General features: G+C 30.0%; 1 long non-coding RNA gene across 7 annotated transcripts in view; it reads right to left on the bottom strand.

Annotated features, from left to right (window-relative positions):
* Window positions 1-19,782, bottom strand: part of LOC148782827 (uncharacterized) — a 60,579-nt gene that overhangs the window by 34,722 nt on the left and 6,075 nt on the right. For 3 of the 7 annotated variants that reach the window (XR_016051029.1, XR_016051023.1, XR_016051024.1), the window contains one exon: window positions 7,709-8,175. The exons of the other annotated variants lie outside the window; for them this stretch is intronic. This is a non-coding gene — a long non-coding RNA (uncharacterized LOC148782827). Of the gene's footprint in view, window positions 1-7,708; window positions 8,176-19,782 lie in introns of those variants that run through there. 7 annotated transcript variants of the gene reach the window in all.

The following is a 19,782-nucleotide window of genomic DNA, read 5'->3' as shown; positions in this document are numbered from 1 at the left end:
TAAAATCGGCTACTAAATTGGGATATACGGATTTCACCTCTGACTGTAAAATCTAATGATTGAATTAAGACCTAGTTAATGAAAATAATACAAAGAACCAAGACAGAAATAATGATACTTACAAAGCCTAGTCATGAATACTCTTTGGCTCAAAAAATGGAAAAGAATGACCGATCCATAAAATCGGTCAAATTATGATGAATAAAAAATGAAACAAATAAAGTTCAATAAAAATTGACAAATTTCTAGGGGTCGACGGATTTCACCCTAGCCTCAATATGTCTTATCATTGAATTAATGTCGAAATATTGCCAAACAATGGCGAAAAAAAAGATGGATAAAAGGAAATCTTAAAACACTTAGCCACTAATAACCTAGTGCCAAACAATGCAAAGAACTACAACAACTAAAAAGATACGTTAAAACTCTTGACCAAAAAAGGAATATTAACTAAAAGTTGGAACAAACTAAAAAAAATCAATATGAAAATTGACTAGTTAATGAAGATCAACATATTTCACCCCTGCCCCTAAAATTTAATTGATAAATTGAAACACAAGTTATGCTAGAAAATGCATGTAACCATGTACGATGAAAGGATGTACGAAAACTCTAAATCATAAATAAACTTAGGTTTAAAAATAAAATAAAATAAAATATCAAGTAAAAAGTCAAACAAAGTTATGAATAATTTCAACTAAAACACAAAAAGATCGAAAAATATATGGATCAATAAATAAGGATCCACAGATTTCACCCCTAACCCTAAAATCTTTTTATTAAAAAAAAGAACAATCCTAGCCAATAAAAAGAACCAAGGAAAATAAAAAGAACTAAAGAAAATAAAATGGAATATTAAAAAACTAAGCGATGAATATCTATTGACTTCCAATAATAAAAAAGAAATAATAACAAGTAATGTACACAAAATTTTAATAATTTAAAATCAAACAACAAAAACATAAACAAAAAACGCCAAATTCAATAAATATTACAAAATTCAACCTTATCCCCAAAATCTAGTTATTGAGGTAAGATATATCTTCAAACTAAACAATGCAAATAACAAGGGAGAGTAAAGAGACACTTGAAATAACTCTGTCACACGCTACCATTTAGAACTACAAAACTAAAAAATTACCAATCCGTAAAAAGCCTAGTCATGAATACTCTTTGGATTAAACAATTGAAAAGAAACACCAATCCTTAAATTCAGCAAAAAAATAAGGAATTTAAAATGAAACAAAAAGAGTATGAAGAAAAATCGATAAATCATTGGGGATCGACGGATTTCAACCATAGCCCCAAAGTCTTGTCATTGAGCTAAAATTAAAATATTGTCTAATATTGCAAAGAAACAAGATGCATAAAAGTAAATCTTAAATCATTTAGCTACGAATATCATAGTGCCATATAAATAATAACCTGTAATGTATATAAAATATGGAAATTTTAAAATCAAACAATAAAAATGGAAAGGAAATACGCCAAATTCACGGACCTATGGAATTCACCCCTGACCTCAAAGTCTAGGAATTGATTTAAGATATATATTAGCTAAACAATGCAAATAACAAGGGCGAGAAAACGACACTTGAAGTAATTCAGTCATGAACTATCGTTTAGGATTACAAAACTAAAAAAATACCAATTAGGCGAATAAAATTATGTATCGTTTCGAATAAATTAACTAAAAGTGGAAATAAAATTGGCTACTAAATTGGGATATATGAATTTCATTCTTGGCCCCAAAATCTAATCATTAAAAAAAGGCCTAATTATTGAAAGTAATACAAAGAATTGTGACATAAACAATGATACAAAAAAAACCTACTCATGAATACTCTTTTGATTTCAAAATTGAAAGAAACAACAATCTATAAAATTAGCAAAATTATGAGGAATTTAAAATGAAACAAAAAGTCAGAAGGAAAATCGACAAATCTTTGGGTACAACGGATTTCACCCTGCCCCTAAAGTCTTGCCATTGAGTTAAAATCAATATATTGTAATATAATGCAAAGAACCAAAATGGATAAAAGTAAATCTTAAAATACTTAGCCACGAATATCCTAGTATTAAGTTAAAAATTAAAACCTGCAATGTATGTAAAATATTGATAATTTAAGATCAAACAACAAAAACGAAAAGGAAAAATGTCAAATAGAAAAAGGATCTACGGAATTCACCCCACCCCAAAGTCTAGTTATTAATTTAAGATATATCTTAAGCTAAACAATGCAAAGAACATGGACGAGTAAAAGACACTTGAAATAATTCAGTCACGAACTATCATTTAGGAATACAAAACTAAATAAATATCAATTAAGCCAATAAAATTATGTATCATTTCAAATAAAACAACTAAAAGTGGAAATAAAATTGGCTACAAATTTAAGATATATGGATTTCACCTCTGACCCCAATATCTAGTCATTGAATTACGAAACAACTAAAAGTAGAAATAAAATTGGCTACAAATTTGGGATATATAGATTTCACCTCTGACCCCAAAATCTAGTCATTGAATTAAAGCCTATTTATTGAAGATAATACAAAAAATTGTGACAGAAACAATGATACATAAAAAACCTAATCATAAATACTCTTTGGATTAAAAAATTGAAAAGAAACACCAATTTATAAAATCAAAAAAATTATGAGGAATTTAAAATAAAACAAAAAAAGTTGAAGGAAAATCGACAAATCTCTAGGGGTAGACGAATTTCATCCCTAGCCCCAAAGTCTTGTCATTGATTTAAAATCAAAATATTGTCAAATATTGCAAAGAACCAATATGTATAAAAGTAAAGCTTGAAACACTTATCAACGAATATCTTAGTGCCAGAAAAATAATAACTGGTAATGTCTATAAAGTATTGATAATTTAAAATTAAACAACAAAATCTAAAAAGAAAAAAGTCAAATTGAACTAGGATTTACGGATTTCACCCCTAACCCTGAAGTCTAGCTATTAAGTTAAGATATATCTTAGGTTAAACAATGCAAAGAATCGGGGTGACTAAAATGACACTTGAAATAACTCAGTAACAAACTATCGTTTAGGACACTTGAGTTAAAATCATTGAATTCCTCATTATTTCACCCCTTGGCCCCCAAAGTCTTGTCATTGATTTAAAATCAAAATATTGCCCAATAATGTAAAAAACCACGAGGGATAAAAGTAAATCTTAAAACACTTAGCCATGAATATTTTAGTGCTAGATAAATAATAACCGGTAATGTATATAAAATATTGATAATTTAAAATCAAACAACAAAGAATGAAAAGAAAAATGCCAAATTCAATAAGTATCTACGGAATTCACCCCTAACCCCAAGGTCTAGTTATTGAGTTAAGATATATCTTAGGCTAAATAATGCAAAGAACTAGGGCGAGTAATAAGACACTTGGAATAACTCAGTCATGAACTATCGTTTAGTATGACAAAACTAAACAAGTACCAATTAGGCCAAAAAAAGTATGTATCGTTTCGAATCAAACAACTAAAAGTGAAAATAAAATTGGCTACTAAATAGAGATTTACGGATTTCACCCTGACCAAAATCTAGACATTAAAATATGACATAGCCATTGAAGATAATACGAAGAACCATGACAAAAACAATGACACATTAAAACCTAGTCTTGATTACTCTTTTGCTTAAAAAATTAAAAAGAAATAACGGTCTATAAAGTCAGCAAAATTCTGAGGAATTTAAATATAAAACAAAAAATGTCTGAAGGAAAATCAACAAATCTCTAGGAGTCGCTAGATTTCATCCGTCTCCAAAGTCTTTTCATTGAGTTAAAATCAAAATTTTGCCAAATAATACAAAGAATCAAAATGGAAAAAAGTAAATCTTAAAGCACTAAGTCACGAATATCCTTGTACCAGATAAATAATAGGAAAATTTTCTTATAGAACCCTAATTCCTCGTATTATTTCATGGTAGACCCTCCTTTCGTTTTTGTTTCAAGCAATATAAGGAAACCCCTAAAGATTTCACCATAACCCCTCATCTCTTATCTCCCTTTTTTATTGACTTTTGATCATAAAAATTAACCCCAAAAAATATTTTTATACCATTTCAATCCAAAAATGTTTTTAATGGGTGGAAAGGGTAAAAAATGGTTAAAAATGTTTTTAGGTTGAAATGGTATAAAAAAATTTATTGGGGCTAATTTTTATAATCCAAAGTTAATAAAAGAGGGAGATAAGAGATAAGTGGGTGCGAATAAATCTTTAGGGGTTTCCTTATGCCGCTTGAAAAAAAAATAGAAAGACGGCCTACCATGAAATGATATAAGGAATTAGGGTTCTATATGAAATTTTTCCTAAATAATAACCTTTAATGTATACAAATTATTGATAATTTAAAATCAAACAACAAAAACGGAAAGGAAAAACACTAAAATCAAGAAGGACCAACCTATCTCACCTAACCCCAAACTCTGCCACCAATTAACTTTTCGGATTACAAAACTAAAATAGTACCAAATTGGGCAACAAAATTATGTATCGCTTCAAATCAAACAACCAAAAGAGGAAATAAAATCAGCTGCAAAATTGGGATATACGGATTTCACCCCTGACCCCAAAATGTAGTCATTGAAATAAGACATAGTAAATGAACATAAAACAAAGAACAAAGACATAAATAATGATCAATAAAAAATCTATTTCTGATTACTCTTGGCTTAAATTTTTGAAAAGAAACATCAATCCATAAAGTAAGCAACATTATGAGGAATTTTAAAAAAAAAAACAAAAAAAGTCTGAAGGAAAATTGACAAATCTTGGAGGGTCAATGGATTTCACCCCAGGTCCTTAAGTCTTTGCAATGACTAAAAACTAAAATATTGTCAAATAATACAAAGAACCAAGATAGATGAAAGGATATCCTACAACATTTAGTCACGAACATCCAAGTGTCAGACAATTTAATAAACCACGACTAATAAACAAGTACGTTACAAATCTCGAACATTAAAATATTTTTGGCTTAAATATTTTTTTAAAAAATCAAATAGAAGACTAAACATACTATAGGTAATTTCAAATCAAACAAAGAAAATCAATAAGAAAATTGGCCAGTTAATGGGGATTTATAGATTTCACCTCTGCCCCCAAAGGCGCTAGACAATAAATTAAAACTTAAATTATGCTAAAGAATGCACGTGACCAAGAAAGATGAATGAAATTTCCAAAAGAATAAGTCATTAATACTCTTAGTCTTAGAAATAAAAAAGAATATCGAGTAAAAAATCAGATAAAGTTATGAATAATTTCAACTGAAATTAAAACAAGGTAAATGGACCTATAACTAAGGATCCACAGATTTCATTCGACCTCAAGTAGTTTTTATTAAATTGAAACATAAGTAATGCCAACTAATAAAACGAACCAAGGAAATTAAAATGGTATATTTAAAAACTAACATATGAATATCTTTTGACTTGCAATGTAATAATAACATGTAATGTTAATAAAGTAATGATAATTTCAAGTCAAACAACAAAAACTGAAATGACAAGTATCAAATTCATAAAGGATCTACAGATTTCACCCCTGACCCCAAAGTCTAGTTATTGAGTTAAGACATATCTTAAACTAAAAGATGCAAAGAATTGGGGTGACTAAAAGGACACTTAATGTTTAGGATTATAAAACAAAAAAAATACCAATTATGCCAATAAAATTATATATCATTTCGAATAAAACAACGAAAAGATGAAATAAAATCGACTACTAAATCAAGATATATGGGATTCACCCATGATCCCAAAATCTAGTAATTGAATTAAGACATGATTTGTGAAGATAATACAAAGAACTAAGACAGAAATAACGATACATAAAAACCCTAATCATGAATACTCTTTAGCTTAAAATTTTGAAAAGAAACACCAGTCCATAAAGTCGGCAAATTTATAAGGAATTTTAAATAAAACAAAGTAAGTCTAAAGGAAAATCGACAATTCTCTTGGTTGACGGATTTTACCCCTGGCCCCAAAATCATGTCATTGGGTTAAAACCAACATATTGTCAAATAGTGCAAAGAACCAAGATGGATAAAAAGAAAAATATTAAAACACTTAGCCACGAATATCCTAGTTCTAGACAATATAAAGAACCACGACAAATAAATGATATGTTAATAATCTTGACAATGAATATCTTTTTGACTTAAAATTTAAAAATGAATATCACCGAAAAGATTAAACAAACTACGGATAATTTCAAATCAAACAAAAAAAGGGATAAAAACATTGACAGTAAATGGGGATCTACAGATTTAACCCCTGCCCCCAAAGTCCAATCAATAAATTGAAACATAAGTAATGTTAGACAATGCAAGTAACCATGAAAGATGAAATGATGTATTAAAAATCAAAGTCATGAATATCCTTAAGCTTTATATATATATATATATATGGAAAAGGATTGGGTACGCCAGCTCGTATATTTGCTGATGGAGTTGTACGGAAATAGGGGACATTAAAGAGTAATGGACATACCTGTGGTGAATGTAGTGACTGTGTGATATGGAAATGTTTCGAGAGTGATGGTGTAGTATTGTAAAGGATAGAGGAAGTGACGATGTTTATGTGTGAATTGTAGTGAATGTGGTGAGTTGAGAATTTGTTTCAGACAACAGTTATTGAAAAGTGTTTCTATTTATCCCCCTCTCTTTGACTTTAACCAGAGTAATGTTATTTTTAAATTGATTTGAAAAGTGGTTTATTGTTGTTTTGAACAAATTCAAACTGCGAAGATCTTTTATTAACATGCATTTATCCGTGAGATTGTGCAATTTTTGAGATTCTCTTGTTTAGATATAGATGGATGAGATTCCGTAATCCTTCTTGATGTATATGAATGGGGATGTCAGTAATGGTTTTCGTTTTATTGTCATAATAAGTTTATTGTTGCTTTGGGGATTGCAATAACCACCCTATTTCCTCTTAATAAATTGTGGGTAAGAATAGATTGATCTCCCACACAAAACATGAGAGGGAGTAGCACAAAACTTTAGTTTGAATGCGTATGGTCTTTTCAATGGGAAAGTTATGAGGTTTGCCAAGGAAAAGTTCAGACTTTGCCAATGGTCATTGTTTTATTTCAATGCTTGTGGTTTTTTCTTTTTTTATGTGGAATGTGTAAGATCGTTTCCATTCAATGATGATTTTGGATGATCATCCAATAACAACTTGGTATCCATAATTTTATATCTGACTATAGCTCATACTAGTTCAAATATGGGTACCATATTGGTTTCATTTTGAGGATTGAATAGACTACTAATGGATTGGCAACGTCTGCTCTCCAATATATCGAAAAATAGGATCTCCCATTGGGAGATATTTTAAGCTTTTTCATACATAATGAAATATAACTTCATATTGCAAAAGATACAAGAAACTAACGAACAAAGTAAACCTACTTTTCAAGGCATAGTGGTTTCCAGTTTATTGTTTTATCTTCATGTCCTCCTAGAACTTTTCACGAGAAGAGCCCATCAATATTATTTTTGAGATATCTTTCTACGATAAGACTTTATTATCTTCCTATGAGCTAGACTTCTTTGGTTTTGTTTTTCCTTTGAACAGGTTATGGAGTGGGTGATTATAGAGAAGGCCATAGGAACTGGAATACTCATATCTACTCGAATTCACTGTTAAAATCCACATAATACTCGTATATACAAAAGACTTCCCATAAGAAAATATTTCCCAGGTCAATATAAACAATAATAATTGTTTTATGAGTTGCGAGACCAACTCTCTAATTCATATCAAACACTTATCAATAGAAGTAGTATGATAATAATCGCATTCGTTACACACAAGAAACACAAAAACTACTGCATAGGCCATTAGGCATAAGCACCTTGTTGTTGAATGACCATCAAAACATACTTCTCCATAAGATGCTCTTGCAATACTTGTGATTGATTCCTTTGTTGTACATTACGATGCCTTAGGATGACGTTGTAGTTCATTCCTTCCAAATTTTATCACACCATTGGAAAAAAGTACATTTTGGACACTGATAGTACATTCTTCCAGGGTTGGATGGATAACATGATGTACTTAAGTTACATTGTAAGTTGCACCGCGGACAGCTACGGTGTAAGTATCCTCCATTATTTGTGGAAGCTAATGACATCCTGATTGGTTCAACATCCAACTTTTCAAAAGCAACTAAGCAAAGTAGTGCATTTCGCACATAAACAGTTAATGAGATATGTTCTCGACTGAAAGATGAACCAAGTATATCTACCAAAATGCTTGCATAAAGATGGTATATTTTGTAGTGAACATTTTATTTGTAATGCCCATAGAAATTTGCAATTTAGGAATATAAATTTAGTTTTAAATTTGAATTTGAAAATTATACAAACTTATTTTGTACTCTTTTTTATTTTTTTGTGCTTTCTGTAAGGCTACCTTCTTTGTTTATCTCCATTTTCAATAGAGATATCATCAAATTCTCAAGTGAAACCATATATAAAAAACCTTCATGTTACTTCACTTATCAGAAGAAAATTGTGCGTGCAATCATCTTCATATTTGCAAGTACTAGCAATGAAGCCAAAGTAGAAAATAACCAGAGCAGTACTTCCATGTAGTTAAAATGAGGGGCTATATCGACACAAAGTACTCATCATGCTATCAATGATCTTTATATTTTTTTTGTGAGAACCAAATTTTTTAGAAGCTTAACATATCATAATAGTTATCCTCGTGTGTAAACATCTAATTCATAGTAGTAACTTCATTCATACCACATTCCACAATCTAAATAATTTCAGGACGTATGAGTTAAAGAAAGCTTTATATGGGTTCAGTAGCATTTCACAAAATCTATTTGTCAAATACCTCTCTAAATGTACTACGAGGAAACCTAGGGAAATCAATGGATTCATTATACGTTGAAAAAGTGTTTCAACAAAAAAAGTAACATAGGTGAAGCCTCACAACTTTACCTCAAAATGCTAATCTTAATTCTTGATGAAAGAAGATTTTTTTTTTTTGCTTCGAATACCTAATTGCATATTACAGCTCGATTGGGAGACAGAGACAGAGATAACAGTGCCTGAACTCTAATGAAGGGCTTATTTCGATTTTTGAGATTAGGGTAAATAGGGCTTTCGTAGGCTAAAAGAGAAAATCAATAAATTAGGGGTTTTTTATTACATACCTGAAATCTGCAATCTAAGAACTAGAGAAGTGGCTGCAATCTATAAGGATCCCACTTAAGAGTTGAATGAAAAAAATAAAATGGGAGAGGTTTAGAGAGAGAGAGAGAAAGACGAGATGAGGAGGGTTAGAGAGAGACGAGGTGAGGAGGGTTAGAGAGACAGTTGCAGAGGGTTGAGATCGAGAGGAAGTTGAACAGTACCTTGAAATGGCGTATGTAATGGCAGAGCAAATTGCAGAAAGTTTAGAGAGAGAGAGAGAGAGTTCCAGAGAGTTGAGTTTGAGAGGCAAGAAATGGTGGAGCAGATTGCAGAGGGTTAGAGAGAGTGAGAGTTGAAGAGGGTTAGAGAGACATGAAGGTGAAATGGGAGAGAGAGAGAGAGAGAGAGAGGCATGAGAGGTTTAGAGAGAGAGAGGGGACAAGAAATCAGGTGTATCATGTATATCAAGGATTTATTACAGAAGACCGATTTTGAATTAAATAGGATGAGGCGTATTTCAAACAAATACACGAGTAATTAAATAGCATGAGGCGTATTTCAAACAAATACGAGAGTCAGCGTACCCAATCTTTTCCATATATATATATAGCAAGTACAAAGTTAAAGTTATGAATAATTTCAGCAGAAACACAAAAGATCGAAACGTAAATGAACTTAAGATCAAAACATAAATGAACTTATAAAAAACAATATAAGAATTTCACACCCGACCCAAAGTTGTTTTATTAAATTGAAACCTAGGTAATGCCAACCAATTAAAAAACAAGTAAACTGAAATTTTATATTAAAAAATTACCTTATGAATATCTTTTGACTTACAACCATAAAAAGAAATAATAACTCATAATGTTAATAAGGTATTGTTAATATCTAATCAAACAACAAAAACTGATAGGAAAAACGAAAAATTCATGAAAGATCCAAGAATTTCACCCGACCCCAAAGTCTTAGTTATTGAGTTAAGGCATATCTTAGGCTAAACAATGCAAAGAATCGGGACGAATAAAATGACACTTGAAACAACTCAGTTACGAAAGGTGAAAGGATGTACTAAAAGCCTAAGTAATGAATTCATTTAAGCCCAAAAATAAAAAAGAATATCAAGTAAAAACTCAGACAAAGTTAACAATTTCAATTGAAACACAAAACAAATGGACTTATAAATAATGATCAACGGATTTCACCCCTAACCTCAAAAGTTTTTTTATTGAAGTGAAACATAAATAATGCCAACCAATAACAAGAACCAAGAAAAATAAAAGGATATAGTAAAAAATTAAGCTATGAATATCTTTTGACTTGCAACAATAAAAAGAAATAATAACCTGTAATGGTTATAAAGTATTTGATAATTTCGAAACAAACAACAAAAAGTTAAAGGAAAAACGCAAAATTCAAGAAGGATCTACCCCAAAGTTTAGTTAGAAGTATCTTAGGCTATACAATGCAAAGAATCGGGGTGAGTAAAATGATACTCGAAATAACTCAGTAACGAACTATCGTTTAGGATTACAAAGCTAAAACAGTGACAATTAGGCCAACAAAATTATGTATCATTTCGAATAAAACAACTAAAAGTTGAAATAAAATTGGCTACTAAATTGGGATATATGGATTTTACCCCTAACCCAAAAATCTAGTCATTGAATTGAGAGATAAATAATAATACATAAAACACCTAGTCATGAATACTATTTGGCTTAAAAAATTGAAAATAAACACCAATCCATGAAGTAAGTAAAATTATGATGAATTTAAAATAAAATAAAATAAATTTGAAAGAAAATCGGGGGTGAAATCTATTTCACTCCTAGCCCCAAAGTCCTTTCATTGAGTTAAAATAAAAATATTGCCAAATAATGCAAATAACCAAGACGGATCACAGTAAATCTTAAGCCACTTAGCCACGAATATCTTAGTGTCAAACAATGCAAAGAAGCACGACAAATAAAAAGGTACGTTAAAAATCTCGATCATGAATATCTTTTTTGCTCAAAAATTTAAAAAGAAAAATCAACTAATAGAATAAAAAAACTATGGATTATTTGAAATCAAACAAAAAAATCAGTAAGAAAATTGACTAATTAATGAGATCAACAGATTTCACCCCTGCCCCGATTCATGTAGGACCTACGGAATTCACCAATGACCCGAACTCTAGATTATTGAGTTAAGATATACCTTAGATTAAACAATGCAAAAAATCAGGGCAAGTAAAATGATACGTGAAATAACTCGGTTACGAACGATCATTTAAGATTATAACATTAAAATAGTATCAATTAGGCCAAAAAAATTATGTATCGTTTCGAATCAAACAACCAAAAGAGGAAATAAAATCTGTTACTAAATTGGATATACGAATTTCACCCTACACCAAAATTTAGTCATTAAATTAGGACCTAGGTATTGAAGATAATACAAAAAACTGAGACATAAACAATGATATATACATAAAAAATCTAGTCATGAATACTCTTTGGCCTAAAAAATTGAAAAGAAACCCCAATCTACAAAGTCAACAAAATTCTGAAAAATTTAAAATGAAATCAAGAAAAATCCAAAGGACAATCAATAAATCTCTAGGTGTCAACGAATCTCACCCATGGCCTCAATCTTGTCATTGAATTAAAATTGAAATATTGTTAAATAATGAAAATAACTAAGATGAATAATAGGAAATCTAAAAACACTTAGCTACGAATATCCTAGTGCGAAACAATGCAAAGAACCGTGACAAATATAGGGATATGATAAAAATTTTGATAATGAATATTGTTTTGCCATAAAATTTTAAATCGACTATCAACTAAAAGATTAAACAAACTATGGATAATTTCAAATCAAACAAAAAAATAGTAAGAAAATTTACCAGTTAATGAGGATCTACGGATTTCAGCCCTACCCCCAAAGTCTAGTCCATAATTGAAACACAATTTATGTTAAAGAATACACATAACCTGGAAAGATTAAAGGATGTACTAAAAAACACTAAACGATGAATATCTTTTAACTTGCAATAACAAAAAATAATAATAACCTGTAATGTTCTATAAAGTATTGATAATTTAAAATCAATCAATAAAAAGATAAAGCAAAAAAGGCAAACTCAATAAGGATCTACGGATTTCATCCCTGACTACAAAGTCTAGTTAATGAGTTAAAATATATCTTAGACTAAACTATGCAAAGAACCGGAGCAACTAAAGTGACACTTGAAATAACTCAGTTACGCACTATCGTTTAATATTAGAAAACTAAAAAAATACCAATTAAGCTAACAACATTATGTATCGTTTCGAATCAAATAACCAAAAGAGTAAACAAAATCGGCTACTACATTGGGATATTCAAATTTCACCCTTAACCGATTGACCTCAAAATCTAGTCATTGAATTAAAGACCAAGTAATTGAAATAATACAAATGATGGGGACAAAGACAATGATACATAAAAAAAAAAATAGTCATGAATACTCTTTAGCTTAAAAAATAGAAAAGAAATACCAATCCACAAAATAAGTAAAATTATAATAATTTAAAATGAAACAAATGAAATTAGAAAGAAAATTGACAAATCTCTGGGGTCGACGAATTTCACCCTTAGCTATAAAGTCTAGTCATTGAATTAATATTGAAATATTGCCAAATAATGTAAAGAACGAAGACAGATAAAAGGAAATCTTACAACACTAAGCCATGAATATCCTAGTACCACACAATGCAAAGAACCACGACAAATAAAATGGTATGTTAAAAATCTTGACCATAAATATCTTTTTGGCTTACAAATTTAAAAAAGAATGTCAACTAAAAGATTAAACAAACAACGGATAATTTCAAATAAAACAAAAACAATCCATATGAAAATTAACCAGTTATTAACGATCTACAGATTTTACCCTGGCCCCCATAGTCGATAAATTGAAATACAGCTTATGTTAGAGAATGCACGTAACCATGAAAAATGAAAGGATATAATAATAATCTAAGTCATGAATATCCCTATGTTTAGAAATAAAAAGGAATATCAAGTAAAAAGTCAGACAAAGTTTGAACAATTCAACTAAATAACAAAAGATCGAAAGGTAAACAAACGTATAAAAAGAGTTCCACATATTTCACCCCTAAACCCAAAACATTTTTAATTAAATTGAAACATAAGCAATCCAAAAAGAACATGAAATTGTATTGTAAAAAACTAAGTGATGATTATCTTTTGACTTGTAACAATAAAAAGAAATACTATCTTTATAAAGATAATTTAAAATCAAAGAATAAATAGATAAAGGAAAAATATCAAATTCAAGAAGGATCTATGGCTTAAACCCTTGACCTCAAAGTCTAGTTATTGAGTTAAGATATATCTTAGGTTATGCAAACAAACGGGTGAGTAAAAGGATACGCTTGAAATAACTCAGTTACGAATTATCGTTTAGTATTATAAAACTAAAAAAATACCAATTAAGCCAAGACAATAATATACTTTTTCTTATGATATAACCAAAAGAAGAAACAAAATAGGCTAATAAAATTGGGATATACAGATATCACCCCTAATCCTAAAATCGACAAATCTTTGAGGGTCGACGGATTTTACCGCTGGCTTCAAAGTCTTGTCATTGAGTTAAAACCAAAATAATATCAAATAATGTAAAGAACAAAGATGGATAAAAAGAAATCTTAAAACACTTAGGCACAAATATCCTAGTGCCAGACAATGTAAAGAACCATGACAAACAAAGTGGTACATTAAAAATCTCGATCATGAAATATCTTTTTGGCTTAAAATTTAAAAATGAATATCAACTAATAGATTATACAAACTATGGAAAATAGTTAATGGGATCTACAAACTTTACCCCTGCAACCTAAGTCAAGTCAATAAAGTGAAGCACAAGTTATATTAAAGATTACTCGTAACCATGTAAGATGAAAGGATGTACTAAAAAAATTAAGTCATGAATCTCCTTGGGCATATATATATATATATATATATATATCAACTAAGAAGTCAAATAAAGTTATGAATAATTTCAACTGAAATACAAAAAATAGAAAAGTAAATGGACTTATAAATAAGGATCTACGGATTTCACCCCTGATCCCAAAATGTTTTTTATTAAATTGAAACAAAAGTAATCCCAACCAATAAAAGAACCAAGGAAAATGAAATGGTATATTAAAAAAACTAATAAATGAATATCTTTTGATTTGTAACAATAAAAAGAAATAATAACTTGTAATGTATATAAAGTTATGATAATTTAAAATCAAACAACAAGTGAAAGGAAAAACACCAAATTCAATAAGGATCTACGGATTTCACCTTTAACACCAAAGTCTAGTTATTGAGTTAAAATATATCTTAGGCTAAACAATAAAAAAAACCAAGGCAAAAACCAAAGCGAGCAAAAAGACACTTGAAACAACTCAGTCATGAACTGTAGTTAAGGATTATAAAACTAAAAACTAGCAATTAGGCCAAAAATATTTTGTATCGTTTCGAATCAAACAACCAAAAGAGGAAATAAAATTGGGACATACGAATTTCACCCCTGACCCCAAAATCAAGCATTGAATTAAGAACTAGTTATTAAAAATATAACAAAGAACGGAGACAAAAACAATGATACATTAAAAACCTTGGCATGAACATTCTTTGGTTAAAAAAATTATAAAGCTAACACCAAACCATAAAGTCAACAAAATTTAAAATGAAACAAAAAATGAACCAAGGAAAATCAACAAATCTATTGGGGTCGATGAATTTCACCCCTGGCAACCCCAATGTCTTGTCCTTGACTTAAAATCAATAAATGACCAAAAAATGCAAAGAACAATGAAGGATAAAAGTAAATCTTAAAACACTTACCCACGACTATCCTAGTGCCAAACAATGCAAATAACTACGAAAAATAAAATGGTATATTAAAAATCTCGACCATAAATACCCTTTTGGCTTAAAATTTTTTTTCAAAAAAACAACTAATAGATTAAACAAACTATGAATAATTTGAAGTAAAAAAAAATCAATAGAAAAATTGACCAGTTAATGGGGGATCTACAGACTTCACCCCTGCTTCCAAAGTCTACTCAATAAATGGAAACATAAGTTATGCCAGAGAATGCACGTTACCAAGAATGTTGAAAGGATGTACTAACAAACAAAGTCAAACAAATCTTTAGGCTTAAATATAAAAAAGAATATCAAGTAAAAATCTCATAAATATTAAAACACTAAGCCACGAATATCCTTGTACCAGATAAATAATAACCTGTAATGTATACAAAGTATTGATAATTTAAAACTAAACAAAAACTGAAAAGAAAAACACTAAATTCAAGAATAATCTATGGATTTCACATGAGTTTGGCACAAACTATCTTTTAATATTATAAAACTAAAACAGTATTAAATAGGGCAACAAAATTATCTATCGTTTCGAATTAAACAACCAAAAGATGAAATAAAATTAGCTTCAAAACAAGGATATACGGATTGCACCCCTGACCCCAAAATCTAATCATTCAAATAAAGACCTAGTAATTGATGATAAAACAAAAAAAGACAGAAATAATGATACATAAAAAATCTCGTCATGAATACTCTTTGGCTTAAAATTTTGAAAATAAACACCAATCCATAAAGTATACAAAATTATGAAGAATTTAAAATGAAATAAAAATATTCTGAAGAAAAATTGACAAATCTCGAAGGGTCGACGGATTTCACCCCTGGACCTTCAGTCTTGTCAGTGATTTAAAACCAAAATATTATCAAATAAAGTAAAGAACCAAAATAAATGAAAGGAAATCCTAGAACACTTAGTCACGAACATCTGAGTGTGAGATAATTTAATGAACCATGACTAATAAAATAGTACGTTACAAATCTCGACCATTAATATCTTTTTGGCCTAAAATTTAAAAAAATATATCAAATAAACGACGAAACAAACTATGGATAACTTCAAATCAAACAAAGAAAATCAATAAGAAAATTGACCAGTTAAAAGTTAACCATTTCGCTCGAAAATTAACCAGTTAATAGAGATCTATAGATTTCACCCCTGCCCCCAAAGTCAAGACAATAAATTGAAACTTAAATTATGCTAAAGAATGCACGTAACCAAGAAAAATGAACGGATTTTCCAAATAAATAAGTCACTAATATCTTTAGTCTTAAAAATAAAAAAGAATATCCAATTAAAAATCAGATAAAGTTATGAATAATTTTAACTGAAACAAAAAAAAAAATAGAAAGGTAAATGGACTTATAAATAAGGATCCACGGATTTCATTCGACCGCAAGTTGTTTTATTAAATTGAAACACAAGTAATACCAACTAATAAAACGAACCAAGGAAATTAAAATGGTATATTAAAAAACTAACCTATGAATATCTTTTGACTTGCAACAATAAAAAAATAATAATAATACGTAATGTTAATAAAGTAATGAATAATTTCAAATCAACAACAAAAACTAAAAGGACAAATGTCAAATTTATGAAAGATCTACAAATTTCACCCAACCCCAAAGTCTATTTATTGAGTTAAGACATATCCTAGGCTAAAAGATGCAAAGAATCAGGGTAACTCAAATGACACTTAAGATAACTCAGTTACGAGCTAATGTTTAGGATAATAAAACTAAAAAAATATCAATTATGCCAATAAAATTATTTATCATTTCGAATTAAACAACCCAAAGATGAAACAAAATCAACTACTAAATTGGGATATACGAGACTCACCCATGATCCCAAAATCTAGAATTAAGACCTAGTTATTGAAGATAATAAAAAGAACTGAGACAAAAACAATGATACGTAAAAAACCTAGGAAAGGTTTCTGTACTTCCCCTACAGCATAGAAGATCTATGCTTCCCCTACCATCCAGCCGTTCGATTTTGATCAAGAGAGCCACTCACCGTTTGATCTTTAGATCCGATGTCTCAAAGTATTTTTTTTTAGTTTTTTATACAAATTGTATGAATATGAAATTTTGTACGTGCCATCTTCTCATTGGGGCGCACTTATTAAAAATATTAAAAATAACTTCTCAATAAAATATAATGATCAAAATATCCCTTGAAATTTCAAGGGTATTTTGGTCATTTTATTTTATTGGAAATATTCTTTTTATATGTTTCGCTAGTGCGAGTTTAATAGAGGATTAGGCGTATAAAATTTGGTGTCAAAATAATTTATAGAAACACTAAAAATAAAATAGTGTAAAGACGAGACAGTGTGATTGGGGCAATCTTAGCCCTCCATGTAGCATGGATGGTTGGATAACGAGAAGTATATAAGTTTTATGTTGTAGGGGAAGCATAGAAAACTTGCCCAAAAAACCTAGTCATGAATACTCTTTGGCTTAAAAATTTTCAGCAAAATTATAAAGAATTTTAAATGAAACAAAGTCTGAAGGAAAATCGATAATTCTCTTGGTTGACGGGTTTCACCCCTGATGCCAAGCCTTTGAGTTAAAACCAACATATTGTCAAATAATGCAAAGAACCAAGATGGATAAAAAGAAATCTTAAAACACTTAGCCAAGAATATCGTAGTGCCAGACAATGCAAAGAACCACGACAAATAAAACGATACGTTATTAATCTCAACCATGAATATCTTTTTTACTTAAAATTTAAAAAAGAATATCACCGAAAAGATTAAATAAACTATGAATAATTTCAAATCAAACAAAGAAAAGAGGCAAAAACATTGACTAGTTAATAGGGATCTACAAATTTCACCCATACCCCCAAAGTCTAGTCAATAAATTGAAACATAAGTTATATTAGATAATGCATGTAACCATGAACGATTAAATAATATATTAAAAAGCTAAGTCATGGATACCCTTAAGCTTAAAAATAAAAATAAAACTATAGCAAGTAAAAAGTCAGAGGTATTAATAATTTCAACAGAAACACAAAAGATCAAAAGGTAACTGGACTTATAAATAACGATACAAGGATTTCACCCTCGACCCCAAAGTTGTTTTATTAAATTAAAACCTAGGTAATGCCAACCAATTAAAAAAACCAAGACAAATAAAATGGTATATTAAAAAACTAACCTATGAATATCTTTTGACTTGCAACCATAAAAAGAAATAATAACTCGTAATTTTAATATAGTATTGTTAATTTCTAATCAAACAACAAAAAAAGAAAGGAAAACGACAAATTCATGAAGGATCTACGAATTTCACCCAACCCCAAAGTCTAATTATTGAGTTAATCATATCTTAAGGCTAAACAATGCAAAGAATTGAGATGCATAAAAGGACAGTTGTAACAACCCAATTACGAAAGATGAAAGGACGTACTAAAAATTTAATTAATAAATATATTTAGGCCTAAAAATAAAAAGGAATATCAAGTAAAAAATCAGACAAAGTTATGAATAATTTCAACTGAAACACAAAACATTGAACTGTAAATTGACTTATAAATAAGGATCCACGGATTTCACCTGACCCCAAAAGTTTTTCTATTGAATTGAAACATAAGCAATGCCAACCAATAAAAAGAACCAAATGTTTGAAGACATTTTTCAACACCTTGGGTCCCCAATGCGGAATAAAAGAGAAGCTAGTGAATAAAGCCTTAGTTTAGAGTGGAATTCCTGACAGTCTCATAATTGCCCCAAAAATGGGTGAAAATGTTCCTAAGACTTCAAAAGGCCACCAGACAAGTTTCGTCGCAATTCGACATATTTAAGGCAGTGTAGAAAAATAAACAGTTTCGAAAAAATCGGTCTCTAGCAATCTTAAATGGACCCTATAACTAGAACCCTATTAACAAAGTGTCAAATGGATGTGGAACCATCGCCATTGGATCCGGCACAGTCGATAACCCCTGACGGTCAATTTTGACTTAAATAGACATTCTAGGACAAAGTTATGGGCAAAAAACTAAAAAATGATAGGCTACACGTTATTCCCATGCGCTCTCCCTGTACCAGTCTCCATTAAAGGAGATTGGTTTTTACAGTCACGATCAGTAATTTTCAAGACTCATATCTTCCTCGTTACGAGTCGGGTCGCGTTCAAATTTTGCGAGCTTGTTCTTCTCGTCAAGACGAACGTTTTGATATGCGACACATCCCATAACGATGTCCGAGCAAGGAGAAAAGCTAGAGAGAAGATGACGATTCGAGAACAAGAGTTGCAGAAAATCAACAGTAGCGCTTCTCACTCGAGTGGCCATATCACGGCATTCGCACACCCGATCAACGTGAAACTAGTTGCATTGAGTGCGTAAGGTCTAAAGCTACCACTAGTCCAAACCCTGTGCATGATGAACGGTTAAATTTTGCGTACGACGGCGTTAAAGTTACTGCAAATTCAGGACAAAAACCCAAAATTGTAAAATCTTCGTTTGGGCATAAAATCGAGCTGCATTTGTTGCAACGTGATCGTGACGGCTTGCTCAATGCAATTCAATGAAGAAACCAAGGAAATACATCAAGGAACAAGCGCACTATCGATCAGAAGTTTCAAGTTTCGTATAAATTTCAAGTTACATGATCATGGCTCAAATACATGATACATGGC

This window comes from Amborella trichopoda, chromosome 3, assembly GCF_054954075.1.
Source record: "Amborella trichopoda isolate Santa Cruz 75 chromosome 3, AtrichopodaSantaCruz75HAP2 v2.0, whole genome shotgun sequence".
Lineage (NCBI taxonomy): Eukaryota > Viridiplantae > Streptophyta > Magnoliopsida > Amborellales > Amborellaceae > Amborella > Amborella trichopoda.
This window is presented reverse-complemented; position numbering and strand designations above follow the sequence as displayed.